Source organism: Ochotona curzoniae, unplaced genomic scaffold, assembly GCF_017591425.1.
Source record: "Ochotona curzoniae isolate NIBS_2020 unplaced genomic scaffold, NIBS_Ocur_1.0 contig_4645, whole genome shotgun sequence".
Lineage (NCBI taxonomy): Eukaryota > Metazoa > Chordata > Mammalia > Lagomorpha > Ochotonidae > Ochotona > Ochotona curzoniae.
In genome coordinates this window covers 325,196-339,374 of record NW_024466353.1, presented here as the reverse complement: position 1 = coordinate 339,374, position 14,179 = coordinate 325,196, and positions in this window count along the sequence as shown.

The following is a 14,179-nucleotide window of genomic DNA, read 5'->3' as shown; positions in this document are numbered from 1 at the left end:
CTTATTTATTTATAATATAAATATTTTACATACATGGTATTTCAGGGAGTCAGAGTATTCAGACTAAAGTTAGTTGGTACCCATTATCTTAGGCCCAAATAACCCAAGAAGTTATAGTCACCTGGCCAAAATCAAAACACACAAACCCTACTACTAGCGATGGGCCTGTTGAAATCCCTGAACCTAAGGCTGGGAATTTTCTGTTAATGCTTTTGGCTCCACGGGATTTTGTGTGAAACACAGGCTGTCAGGGTGCCATTTCAGCTCTTCATCCTCAGTCGGGCTGGCATGGAAGGACATCCATGAAATATGTACAGGGCCTGACTCCTGCCAACCAGTCTTGTCTGGGAGATGAAAAGCATTGAGTGACACCCTTCCTATACCTGAGCCACTGCCAATGGTAAGGAAAATCCCTTGGAATCCTAACATACCACACTCATCACTATTCAGAAAGTGTATATAGCAATGGGGAGGGAAAAGAGAGAAAACATCCTAGCTCATTAGACTCAGAAACTGGAGGTGGCTAAGAAAAATCACTGCTAAGCCAAAAATGTCGCATATTTGTTCATTTTCTCTGAGGGTCTCATCTCCATCTACAGCTTTAGAGTATCATTTATTTGTGATCCAATAGTGGCAGTGAATATGATAATCCTTCCAAGTCTGCATAGGGAAAAGATTATGTGTAAACGGGAAGTTTTTCTTAACCAGCCTCTAACCCAAATCCCTGCAGGTCACAAGGCTGCGCGTCTACAGGTTCAATCTACTACCAATTGAAAATACGCAAAGAATAAACGGTGTGGCTGAGTGTATCCTGTGGGTGGAACACCCCCTGTCTCCTGTCAGGGTGGCTGGGTTTGTTTCCTTCTCTGCTCCTAATTCCGGCTTTTTGCTATTGCACAGCCTGACAGGTTTATTGGAAGACAGGAATTGAGGTCTTGCCTCACCCTTGGCTTCCCTCCTGGCTATTACAGGCCTCTGGGAAGTGGCTCAATAGATGGGACATCTCCCTTGGTCTGTCTAGCTCTCTGCCTTTTTGAATAGAAAATATGTTTTAAAAATCAAAGTATACAGTGCTGTGTGTGTGTGCTTTATATGCAAATTTTATACCATTATAAACCTGTATCCATGGATTTTAAGAACCTGGCTTTATAGCAAATTTATCTTTTAATTCTGTTTTTCATTAAGTTTTTGAAGTTCCGCATCGAGGCTCTATGGGTTTTGGTATCCGGTGGATACTGTGACCATCGGCCTGTGTGAGTCTGTCACTTCAGTCACCTCAGCCTTACCTAAGCCAGCACGGCTGGCATCTTGCCCTGGAGTTGATGAACGTGTGCCCCTCCTGAGCTAACCGCCTTGTTACAGTGGCAGGCGTGGACATAGGAAGAATTTGAGGACATCAAGAAGCTGGTTAAATTATTCTATGAACCCCTGTTTGTGAAAGCATATATTCCAAGATGGATTTAAAAAAGTGTTTCTTAATGTGAAGAAAACAGACTTCATGTCCCAGATCAAGTCTAAGAAGCTAACCGCACTTGCCCCCTCCTTCTTTCCTTTTTCTGCTTGTTCTTTTCAATAACTTTTTTTTTTTGCATTTCCAATATACAGTTTAATGGGTATACTGACACTTCCCACCACACCCTTCCTCACACCCTCCCTCCTGTGTTTTCTTTATTTTTCTTTCAGTTTTTACAAGATGCTTTCAAATTTCTTTATGATAACAAATTAAGAACACACTAAATAATAACAAATAAGGAATAACACTAAAGAGAGAATTCAAGCAAGAAATGAGTGCAGAAACCACCGTTACCTAAAATATAGAGAAGGATCTCAAACTGTCAATTTCATTTCTATGCACATTTTTTGGTACTCTGTGCATTAGTTACCACAAATCAGAAAAGGTGTTTTCTGAAGGACACCTACAAGAGAGGGTTAACGCCCTTCACTAACATAATGATCTCCAGTTACATCTGTTTTGTTGCAAAAGACAGAATTTCACTTCTCTCAAAATTTAGATTACTTATATTTTGTATATTTCTTATTAATTCATTGACACCTCGGACTTAATGACAAATACTACTTTTCAAATAGTTTTAAGCGACCCGACGTGTCTCCGTTTCTATTTTAAATGAAAGAAAAATCCTATTGTTATTAGCTTACCTTAAGGTTTGTTTGCACTGAAAAATCAGTTCTTGGAATGTTGAACTTCAAGTTCCTTTTCCAGCTCACCCCGCTTTTTAAAATTCTATTTTCAGGGAATGGAAAAAAGAGAAATTCTAAGTTACCAAGCAATAGACAGTCAACTCCAATCTCTAAATGTAAGTAACACTATCATCAATGTACTATCCATGCTAAAAAAATACAAATCGACTAAAGTAGTTACAAGAAGGTCTTCAAAAACCATCGTAACATGGACTGTTCTTATATTCTGTAGTCCCAAATTTTATGACAAATATTTATGTTGCCTTTAGAACCATCACTCTTTAACTTGTTGTTGACTGATAGACATTGTAAGACAGGTTTAAAAAATATCAAATATCACATCTTTACTTTCTATCCCAGATCCTCTATCCTTGATGGATAATGAATCATTGCAATGAAATCTCTTCAAATCCTAGAACAAAACAAAAAAAGCCTCTGCAACTCTACCGATACATTTTAATTCCTATGAGCAATATTTTATGAGTTATGCAAATAAATGCTCTCGCTAAGGAGTTTGTGGATGTTCGAGGGAGTAGAGGCACCCTGTTTTGTCCTTTTCAGTGAGAGCGGAACAGTTACTCCTTATGCTGTTTCATCCTTTTTGTAGTGATAATGGTGTGTTAAATAACCAAGAGGAGCCCAGTGAAAGTGTTTCTCTGTATGTTAAGTGACTGTGTTTATGCTCTTGTCTTAGGAGCTGCTGACAAGGTATTGTTTCTGGTCATGGATCCTAGGTAGTGGCTTGTATGATCCTGTCTGATCCAACTCCATGGTAGTCAGAACCTAGCAAGTGGCAGTGCTGACTCAAGGCCTTGGGAGTCTTGGATGGAGTTCTTGGTGAACTCCTGGCTTCTGTTTGGCCCAACCCTTGCTGTTGCAGGCATTGGGATGTGAAACCAGCATATGGAAGATATCTTCAGTTCTTTATCTGTTCTTCTGCCTTTCAAATACAATGGAAAATAAGTGTTTAAAAAACAAAACACATTTCTAGGAGAATTTTTTACTAAAATTGACCAGCCATTACCTATGCAACCAAAACTAAAAACCCAAGGTGTTTTTATCTGGAAAGAGCTGGAAAATCCAGTTTCCACAAATACAACTCCCACTCCCAGAGGTGCTGAGTTCAGTGATCCATTTCCCCAAGTCACCACTAGAGAAACGGCCTTAGTGACTCGCAGTGAAATGCAAAGGATGGGATCTGGACAGTTCACGGACATCAGCTCTGCTACAGCTTCCACCTGCCAGTCTGTAGCCTGGAGGAAATTCCCCAGAAGTGCTACATCTGCCTTTAAAATGCTTTAATTGTTTAGGTTGGAAAAAATCTCTGGAATCATCTCTGACTACTGAAGCCTGCCACTTTGACAAAGGTTTGTAGCCCCCATTGTTCTTCTGTGGCTGTTAGCTTGACTCTACGGGTTCTATGAGCAGTGTGCTCACAGAGCCTCTCTGTGGCAGAGTCCTTGGTATTTGAATCTATATAAAGTGAGTGAACGTCACACATTTTATGATTCTGATTAAGAAACCTAACAATACTTCCCACTGTATCCTCTCTCTTGCCTATATTCCCCCACACACCCTACTCCTTCCATATATATATATATTTTACAGATTTATTTATTTTATTGGAAAGGTAGATCAGATTTACAGAGAGAAAAATCCTCCATCCCCAAATGGCCTTAACAGTCAGAGCTGAGCTGATCTGAAGCCAGGAGCTTCCTCTGGGTCCTCAAATCGTTTCAGGGTCCCAAGGCTTTGAGCCATCCTCCACTGCTTTCCCAGGTCACAAACAGGGAGCTGGTTGGGAAATGGAGCAGCCGGGACACAAACTGGTGCCTGTATGGGATTGTAGCACTTGCAAGAGGAGGATTTAGCCATTGGGCCATTACACCAGGCCCTGTATATCTTTTCCCCTCTAATTTTTATAATGGCATATTTTGATTTTACTTCACAATCACATCCTTGACACTCCATTAAGTTAAAGATATCAACACATCACAAAATAGGAAATTAACAAATAGCAGGTAACCTAGTATTCCTCAGGAGTTTAGACAGAAGCTGTAAATAGTGATCAAACCTGAGGATATCAGTTGCGTTCATATAGATGACGTGTTTTTGTACTCTTTGTATTTGTTATCACAGATAAGGAAAACATATGATACTGTTTTCTAACCATACTTGTTTTGGATCAGTTTTGGCCACCCTGTCTTATTGGAACCTCCACACGTGTCTGGATCTTGTCACATATTCAATTGCTTTAGAAGCAATAGAAAGCACCAAAGTAACAAACACAATATATTAAATTCAATTTTTGTAATGTTTATACACAAGAGTCACTTCTGTGCCTGGGCTTAGGAGCACAGGCAGTGGCGTCCTCCCATGGACTGGGCTGTTGTCTGTATGTGTCTCCTCTGGATGGCCTAAACTCGGTGTCACAACCCAGGATCTCCTAGCCCTCCATTGACCCTTTCTTGGCACCCTGATAAGAATATTTCTCCTGAGGCTAGTCTTTGTTAATGAAGGGCAAAACGTGACACTAATACTTTTAACTAGCATTAATTATGAAACATTCCTATAGCAGTAAATGGTTCCATTTCCCAGGGGCGGGGTATTTTCTCCTCTACTTTGTGGCATATTCTTCTAACCTCCATGCTACTGGTATGGCAATTTCCAGTTGGTTGAAATTAAAAAAAAAAAAAAAAAATTTCCCAACAGCAGCCTTTCAGAGTTTGTTCCCATCTTCCCATCCTCACCCAGACTGCGGTTACATGGGCAGTATAAACAGACCTGTAGTAGGCCCTCTGCCATGCTGGGAAAAGGCTTTGTGTGGTTTAGAGAACACGATGGGCTGGAGCAGGTGCTGTCACCAGTTGTGCTTCCATGCAGGATGTGGGGAACACAGCTTCATGGGCCGAGACAGTGAGCTAAGGACTTGATGAGAGAGTCAGGCTGGTTGCCCACTGCGACTAGAGTTTTCCTTCTGCCTGTTACATTTTAAATGTGCTACTTGGTTTCTCTCTGGCCTGGGGCCATATCTTAGCTATTTGAAGGAAAAAAAAAGAATGATTAGACACCAATCAAGTATCCCAAGCAGGAAATGAAAGAGTGTGAACATTTAGAAATGGTGAAGGTATTTGGTACAGTTATTGAAATACTTTGCGAAATGCCTGCATCTCATAGCAGAGTGCCTGGGTTCAAGTGCTCATTGCCCTTTAGATTCCAGCTTCCTGTTAATGTGCACCCTGGGCAGCAGCAGGTAGTGGCTCAAGCTGGGACCCTGCCACACACATGGTAGATCTGGGCTGAGGTCCCCGGTTCCTGGCTTCAGCCTGGGCCAGTTCAGGCTGTTGTATTTGGAGAGGGAACTAATGCATGGAAGATCTTTCTGTGCCTGTAGCCCGTCTTCCATATCTCTGTTTTTCAAAAACTCAATAATAAAATAAATTATAATATTAGAAGTGGATGAATAAAGTGGTTACCTTGAGACTAATTCAGTCTTTGTATTCAAGACCAGAAGGAACAGTTCCATGGCCAGCTAATGAAATAGCTAAGCTGCTCAGGAATCAAAGAAACATCATAAATCATCATTAGAACTGTAACTTGAACAAGTGTTTATATTGCAGAATTTTTTTAGCAGAAATTCAGGTATCCCAGACAAAATTTCCTTCCTGCTGTGATTGCCCCCATCCATGAATATATCAGGGCCTGCTCCTTCTGGGTCTTCCTTCAAGCTTAAAGACTCTAAATACCTCTAACTCGTATGTCTGTATCAGTTACAACATGTTTCAAGTCTGAGTTACGTTTCACTATGAATTACCATTTGGCCTTTTTGTTCAGGACAATAATATCCATGAGTAGAGAAAACAAGGATGCTTGGCATATCAGCCCACATCATCAGACAAGAGGAAGCCAGCAGCAAGCAAAGTTCCTTGGAATGTCATTGTAATCATTTCTTAAGTTATAGAAAAATCAAAATAATTGTTTTCTAAGCAGTTAAGAACAACAACAGAGATCAAAAGCAAAACAAGCTTGGTCTTGGTTTCACTCACAAGAAGTACCCCAAGTGACTTACATGTTTTACATCCTGCCTGACTGTTAAGACTACAACTTTCACTGTTCCTGCAAATTCATTTTTCAAAAACATTGCATGTTGGGAATTGCAATTCTTGTGATCTATCTGGTTCTCCGTCCTTGGAATCTATTTCCTTGATATGTGAGCAAACTCAGCTTCCTCTGAAACTGAAAAAATAACGGGTCAAATGTTTATGGCGTAACCAGTTGGGAATTTTTAAATGAAGTTTAGCCAAAAATATCTTAAGCTAGTTAGTGTCATTATGTTCAAAATCCTATGAGTAGAAAATGCTGAGGGAACAAAAATGTTTTAATGTGATGAAACCACCTTTTTTCCCTTACTATATATCTCTCTTTACTCTATAGCTGTCTTGTTCTGTACCTATTAACAGAATAGAAGTTGGAAGGAAATTAAATATGCCCATTACTGATGTGGACCTTGTTGGTAATGAGAAGGTCCGATTGCTTCAGAGTTTCAGGAAATATGCCCACACATTGTGTGCTTTGATGCAGCATCTACAGTGAGATGGGGGTACATACTATCTCAGGATACAAGGAAAAGGAAAGTCAGAATTGTCCACCTAATATCAATTTTTAAAAAAATAAAAAATAAAATAAGCCCTATACTCATCCATGGCAATAATGAAAAGAAAGCCATTCAGTTTTGTTAATATATTACGTGCAAATGTCAAGAATTAATCATTCTTTATTTTTCAAAAATATGAAGGAATTCAAACATGCTTTTATAGACTACTGTTCATTAGAGCATTATTTACAATAACCAAAAAGTGGAAACAGTCCAGGATCCGTGCACAAATGACGGAGTTTTTAACATGAAGGACTATTATTTAAACATAATAAAGAATGAGATTCTGATACCTGTTGTAGCATGGATAAATCTTGAAAACCTTCTAGATGAGATAAACCCAAAAAGAACAACCATAGGAAAATTCATAGGGATGGAAAGTATGATTGAGTTTTCCAGAGGTGTGGGAGGGGAAGAGAATGGGAAGATACTGAATAACAGATACAAAGTTCTAATTTGGGATGATGAAAACATTCTAGAAGTGGGAGGTGGTGATTCTTGCACAACATTGGTGCCATTGAACTATACACTTCATAGTGTTTAAATGGCTGTATTTCCAAGATGAAAAGGGAAGTTGTAGGCTAAAGCAACTGAGTAGACACCTGGTGCTTGACACAATACTCTCGGTATATTTTTGATTTGATTTGAAAAGGATTCATATGAACTCTAGAGTCATGACACAGAATAAATATTTTCCAGGTGTTAGGCCTCACCAGTCACATTATTCCCTCATTCTTTGGACACCAGGAGCAGACCTGTGCATTTTCAGAAAACTGTCCATCAGCACACTTTATGCTACTTTGCACCAGCCGGTGCTACCTTTGCCTCACATGTGGACCAAATTGTGTAGAATGTTCTCTTTCATTGTTACTATAGAAACTGAGAAGTCATTGATGTTTGAAAGAGACTAGAAGGGAACATAAAAATGTATAATAAAAGTTAATTTACTTCACGGTTTATAATTTCTTCCAGCTGTGTGCATTTATGTTGATTACCATGTTCACATTGGGAATATAAACATCCAACTAAAAGGGCTCCGGTGACCGCGGCCAATAAGCCATCTCACCCCAAGCTCTCTCCCTCCAAGATTGTTAAGACAAACACGCGAAATCTGTGCTACACAAGGTTCAGGTGGTTCCAGTTAGTTCTCTCACGTAAGCAGAGGTTTCCTAGCTCCAAAACACGTCTCAGCTCAAAGGGTTTTCCCTGTATTTGGAGATTGTGTTTTAGGAAAATTCCATCTAGGACTCTAATTCCCTGATGCTGCAACCATTAGTATCTTCTTCAAGCTCCTCTGCACTGTCATTTCGTCCACAGGAAATGATCAAAAGTAAGGAAGGGCCAGGTATTGCTTACTCTTGAGAAGCATGTTATTGGAAAACAAATAACACTTTGTCCTTGCCAGAAAGGGAGGCAGAGGTGCTCATTGCTGGAAGAGGTAATTACACCACCATGAACCACGAAGCACGATCCTGGACTCTCCCCTCTCAAACGGCAGAGACAGAAGGAAAACAACCTCATCTCTGCTGGGATAAATCCTTAACTGCCCCGATGCTGACATACACGCTGGACTGTCCAGGAATTATGAAAAACAAGGTGGGTTGGGAATGTTTTATTTTCCTAAGTTTGCATGGGTGAAAGTTATAAGGTTGATGTTTACATTTCTGTAGCTTTATAGAGAACTTTATTGGTATCAGAAATTTTCTACTTCATTATTGTCTTCTTCAAGTTGGTGGAGTAGCAGTTGTCGATAAACACCTTACAGTGACTGTGAGGATTATTAATTGATTTGAATGAGAATTATTAAATAAAATTCACTCTAGGAAAATGAATTCATCTATAGATGGAGGAATTACAAAAAACAAGAAAAATCCAAAATGTAAACATTTTTAAAAGATTTCGTTATTTAGAGTGACATGGAGGGAGAGCTTCCATTCACTGCCTCACAGTGTTTAGAGCTGGGCCAGGTCAGACCTGGGAGCTCAGAACTCTGCCCAGGTATCACGGTGTATCGCATGTGGGTGGCGGTCGCCCCGAGTCCTTGGGCCTTCCTATGCTCTTCGTGCAGCTCAACAGCAAGGAGCTAGATAGGAAGCAGAGAGACTGGGACTCAAATCTACACTACAAAGGGATTGTAGGCAGTGATTTAATCTGTACCAAAACAGAACATTTTTTTTTCATTTTTATTGAAAAGTCAGATTTACGGAGAGAAAGAGACAGAAAGATCTTCCATCCACTGATTCTCTCCCCAAGTGGCCAAAATAGCTGGAGCTGAGCTGATCCAAAGCTAGGAGTTTCTTCCAGGTCTCCCACACAGGTGCAGGGTCCCGAAGCTTTGAGCCATCCTCAACTGTTTTCCCAGGCCACAAGCAGGGAGCTGGATGGGGAGTGGAGTAGCAGGCACACAAACTGATGCCCTGTGGGACCCCAGTGTGTCCAAGGTGAGGACTTTAGCCACTAAGCTACTGTGCTGCGCCCCCATCTTTTTTTTTTTTTGTAATGTATTCATTTACTTGAAAAACAGTGACAGAGCTAGCAAAATGTTAGTAGTTTAAATTCTCTATACTCATAACACATACACACAATGATTTTAGCAGGAAATAGTAAAAAAATATTAAGTATAAATGCTGTTCTAATGATAAAAATATTTTTTGGTTAATTGCCAGTGAGCTTTGAAGTGTAATCCAAGTTTTCAGATCAGTATCAGTGCTGGAGTTCTTTCAGGGGGTAAATTCCACTACTCTTGGCACTCTCCCAAGTCCAAGCTGGAGAGGCACTAGTGTTTAACCATCTGAGTAAGCTGTAAATTTCTGGTAACAATATCACTTCGAAGACGTTGTTGTTAGGCTACCAATTTTCAGTTAAGCAGAGTGAGTGATGTTCATACTATTGTACAGCATGGGGACAATAGCAAAGTTGGCAAGACTGTACTGGCTATACATTCCTTTCTCAAGTCAAAAAAAATATTTTATGGTTCCAAGAAAAAAAAAATTTTTTTTAAGTAGCTCTTCCAGGAACTTTACACACTTTGTTAGCAAGCTTTTGTTTTGATTGACTTGGAAGTTTGCAATGAACCTGGTTTTTGGCTAAATTTTGTTTTTCATAAATAGTAACAAGTTTAAGGATTGTTCAGCAAGTTAAAGTTCTTGATTTTCGAAGTCTTATTTAGCTCAGCAGACTATCTGTGTCCCAACGAAATATCTTGGTCAAGGAATGAAATGGGTAGAGTTCTCATTGATAGACTTTGGTGGCCTCGATACCTGGGAGCTTAAGCCATGACTGTGAACTATTCTTTCCTAAAGGCCCAGTTAGTAAACTTGCATCCTTTTTATTCTTTTCTGGTGGTGCGTTGGAAATAGATGTGTCAAAATCCAAGGAGGGAACTGTGGTTGTGGACAGCCTGTTAAGCCATACTATGTGCTGTCATCCCACCAGTTCAACTTCTGGATGGCCCACTTCTGATCAGCTCCCGCTAAGGCTTCTGGAAAGGCAGCAGATTTGGTCCAAGTGTTTGGGTCCCTGCCATTCATATGGGAGACCCAAATAGAGTTCCAGGGACCTGGCGTGGGCCTATCCTAGCCCTAGGTATTGGCAGAACCATACAGGGATTGAACCAGCAGATGGATTATCTGTCTCCCTCTCTCTGTCACTGTGCCTTTCAAAAAAATCCTACCCAGATAATGAGCAAATGCCCTCAAGCAAGGAGAGAAAGATGAGAGAATTATGCAGCTGTAGTTACTGCTTTGAGAACTTTCATCTTGACAGATGCTTTACCCGACTGGATGAGTAACTCCTATGAACGCACCTTCTGAGGGCCCACAGCACTTGACAGCACTCCTATCTGTAAGCATGGAGCTCCTGGGCCTCAGCATGCTGTTGAGAAAGGGCAATTAGCGTAATTGTGAACAGCTGTTTCGTAGGCTTGTGATATTCAAGAGAGTGGGCAGGATCCTAAGGCAGTCACCCAGCCAGGGACTGGGAAGACCCGGGGAGTTCTGCCAATTGTCTCTACCTCTTGAATTTTATTACTGATTCTCTCTGGGTGATATTAACAGAGGATCTATCCTAAAGTGTGCTGATTTTGTTCCAAAGGATGGACTTTATTTTCTCCAGAACCATTTTCAAAAGCATATCAAGTCCATAGATAATACACAAGAACCTCAAAACCCTTTTTGAAACCCCATGCATATCAGGGATCTTCTCAAAGCCTATGGGGTAGGCATTTGGTCTAACAGTTAAGATGTCACTAGGGCACCCACATCTCCCATGGGAGGGCCTGGACTCAAGTGCTGACTCTCTATTCCTAACTCCTAGCTCCAGTTTCCTGCTAATCTCCACACTGGGAAGCTACATGGATAGATTTCCTGTCTCCTGGCTTTACCCAACCCAGCCTCTGGCTGTTGTAGGCATTCGGGGACTGGACCAGCAAATGGAAGATTGATCTCTGTTTTTCTGGCTTTCAAATAAACAAAAGTTCAAAAATGTATTATGAGAAAACCATGGGTTTTTTAAATAATACCAAAATATTTTTTTGAAGATATTGTTCTTTTTTTATTATTATCTTTTACTGGAAAGAGTTACACACAGAGAGAAGGAGGGAGACATAGATGGGGAGAAAGTTCTTCTATCCGCTGATTCACTCTCCAGATGGCCACAACCACTAGAGCTGGGCCAGTGTGAAGGCGTAAGTCGGGAGCTTTCTCTAGGTCTCCCATAGAATCAGAAATAGATCAGCCAGGACTCAAACCGGTGCCCACATGGAATGCCAGCATCACAGGCTGAGTATAGCAGGCTTTACTTCCTGCTGGCATCTATATAATAAAATAAACATGTCTCAATTCCATTTTTTCCATGAGCTCTTAGAGTAACCACATGGGTTCATACAGTGGCAGTCAGCGTTGTGCTAAATCATGCAATTTAATTTCTTTTTTTTTTCCCTTCATGAAAGTTGATTTGTAGCCTTAGAACTTTAAGATTAATCATCTCTGACAATTATGAAAAATATAATTACTGAGAAGGGGAAAATTAAAGCTTGTGGAGAGTTTTAAACCTCACATGGTTTTGGGATCACCTTGTGGTGGTATTTTGATCTCAACACATTTCTCTGTTGATTCTAATCAAACTCTGCCAATTACTCACTTAACCCATAGCTATCAAATGTGCACTTTCTGACAACAATTTTAAGCCTGAAGTTTTACACAGACTTCAAGGAATCACTTCTTTGATTTCTTTCCTGTTTTATCCTCATGCTGTTCTGTGCTGCCTTCTAAATTATTTTGTTTCCCTTTAACATCTACAATCAGTTGTTTCCAAAGACCACAAAGGAAAATGCTGCTAAACAGATGAATTTAAAAGAAAATTGGTGCTTGATAGTCTTTACAGAGAAATCTAGAAAATTGATTTTCAATTTGGTATAGGACTCACAAATTTCATGGAAAGTTTGCATATTTTCATTTTTTTCAAAAACTTTTCAAATTATCTTTGTGCAAATGTGTGAACAGAAAAGAGATATTTTAAGCCATGTTGGTCACCTATGTATGAATCCACTGTCCTAAAATATTAGGGGGCTGACACTGTGGTGTACCAGTTAAGCTATCGCCTGTTGTGCTGACATCACAATATTGATCCTAGGTTGAATCCTGGTTATTCCCCATCCCCTCCAGCTCCCTACTTGGGACCAAGGAATGTAGCAAAGGACAGCCCAAGTGCTTGGGTCCCTGTGCACACATGGGAGACCTGGAAGAAGCTCCTGGCTCCTGGTTTTGATGTGATCATTTGAGGAGTGAATCAACAAATGAAAGACTTTTCTTTGTCTCTCTCCCTCTCTATGTAACTCTGCCTTTCAAATAAATGCATAAATGAAGTAAACTAGGAATACAGACCCAGCCATATCACAGGGTGATGCTATCCACAGTGCTGAGGATACTCCCATCCTGATTTTTGAATGGTGGTTAGTGCTTTTGAGTGTCTCTTCATGTATCTATTGGCCATTTGTGCCTTATCCTTTGAACAGAGGCTAGGATCACTACCCATCAGGCAAATGCAAGTAAAAACAATAGTGAAGATTTACCTCACCCCAGCTAAAATGGCTATCATCCAAAAAAATTTGCTTTAATGGGTCAGTTCCATAGGCTCTGGGATTTCCCTCTCCCCTCCCTTTATCCTCTCCCCCTCACTGTTTTCCCGCATATTATTACGATGGTATAGTTTTAAGTCCATCATTTTGCTATTTGAGTGTGTCCTGACATTATAGGTATGGACAATGGCAGAGAGTCCAGCATCTTATTGTCAAGATATATCCAACAGTTTCATTGGGACTCCATCTTTATTTTGGAAGTAGAGATGCAAACTGCCTTGTATCTTCATATCTGACAGTATGAAGATTCCTCAAATACCTGAAAGTTGATATTTGTGATTGATCTTGGTCAATATACTCATGTGATTTAAATGGTAACTGCAAACAAACATCATCTTATCAATTTTTTGTGTTTATCGTTATTGTCAAACACTGCAAGCAAGTTACCTAAGGAATGAGTAACAGATAACCCCAGTGACTTTAGAGAGACTGTTCAGAAATTGTTTTCTAAATAGGCATATAAGGAATGCCATATTTAAAAAGAATTTAAATGTTTTGAAAAATCTTTAAACTTCTCAAAATGTGAGAGCACTGTACAATTCTAATAATTAATGTTAGTTATCTATTAAATTAAAAAAAAATTAGAAACCAGTGCTGCTTGGGAAGCTCACCTCCCATTTGTGCTTGTGTGTGAGTCCCGTCTTGGCTGCCATCTCCCACTTCCCATTAGTGTGATGGTTCAGGTGAGTATGTCTGTGTCAGCAGCTGGGAGGCCTGCAGTGAGTTCTGGGCTTCTGGCTTCAGCATGGCCCAGCTCTGACTTTTGTGAGCATGTGGTGAGGAAACCATCAGCTGGAACACCTCTGTGTGTGTCTCTCTCAGATAAATACATTTCTAAAAAAAAAAAAAAATCCAGTAAAAACTGTGTAAATGTAGTTTCTATTGCTGGCTTTGAATAAGTCACAGTGCAATCTTGTTTCTTTCAGGAAAGGTCACAGTTAACACCAACTTGGCCAGACTTTCTTTTCTTTTTTTGTAAGTGTTAAGTCTCCAGATAGTTTTGTCATCTTCCTTTGCCTCACTGGCCAAGGTCCAGACAAGAGCATGCTGTCTATGCTCAGAGACCAGGAAATGGTCCCTTCTGCCTTCTTTTCTGCACTCTGAAGAAGTATGGTTCTAGGTCAGGTGCTACGCGCGTGCTTCCCTGGAGCACTTTTTGCCAAGTCAGACCTGTCCAGGACAGCAGCGCT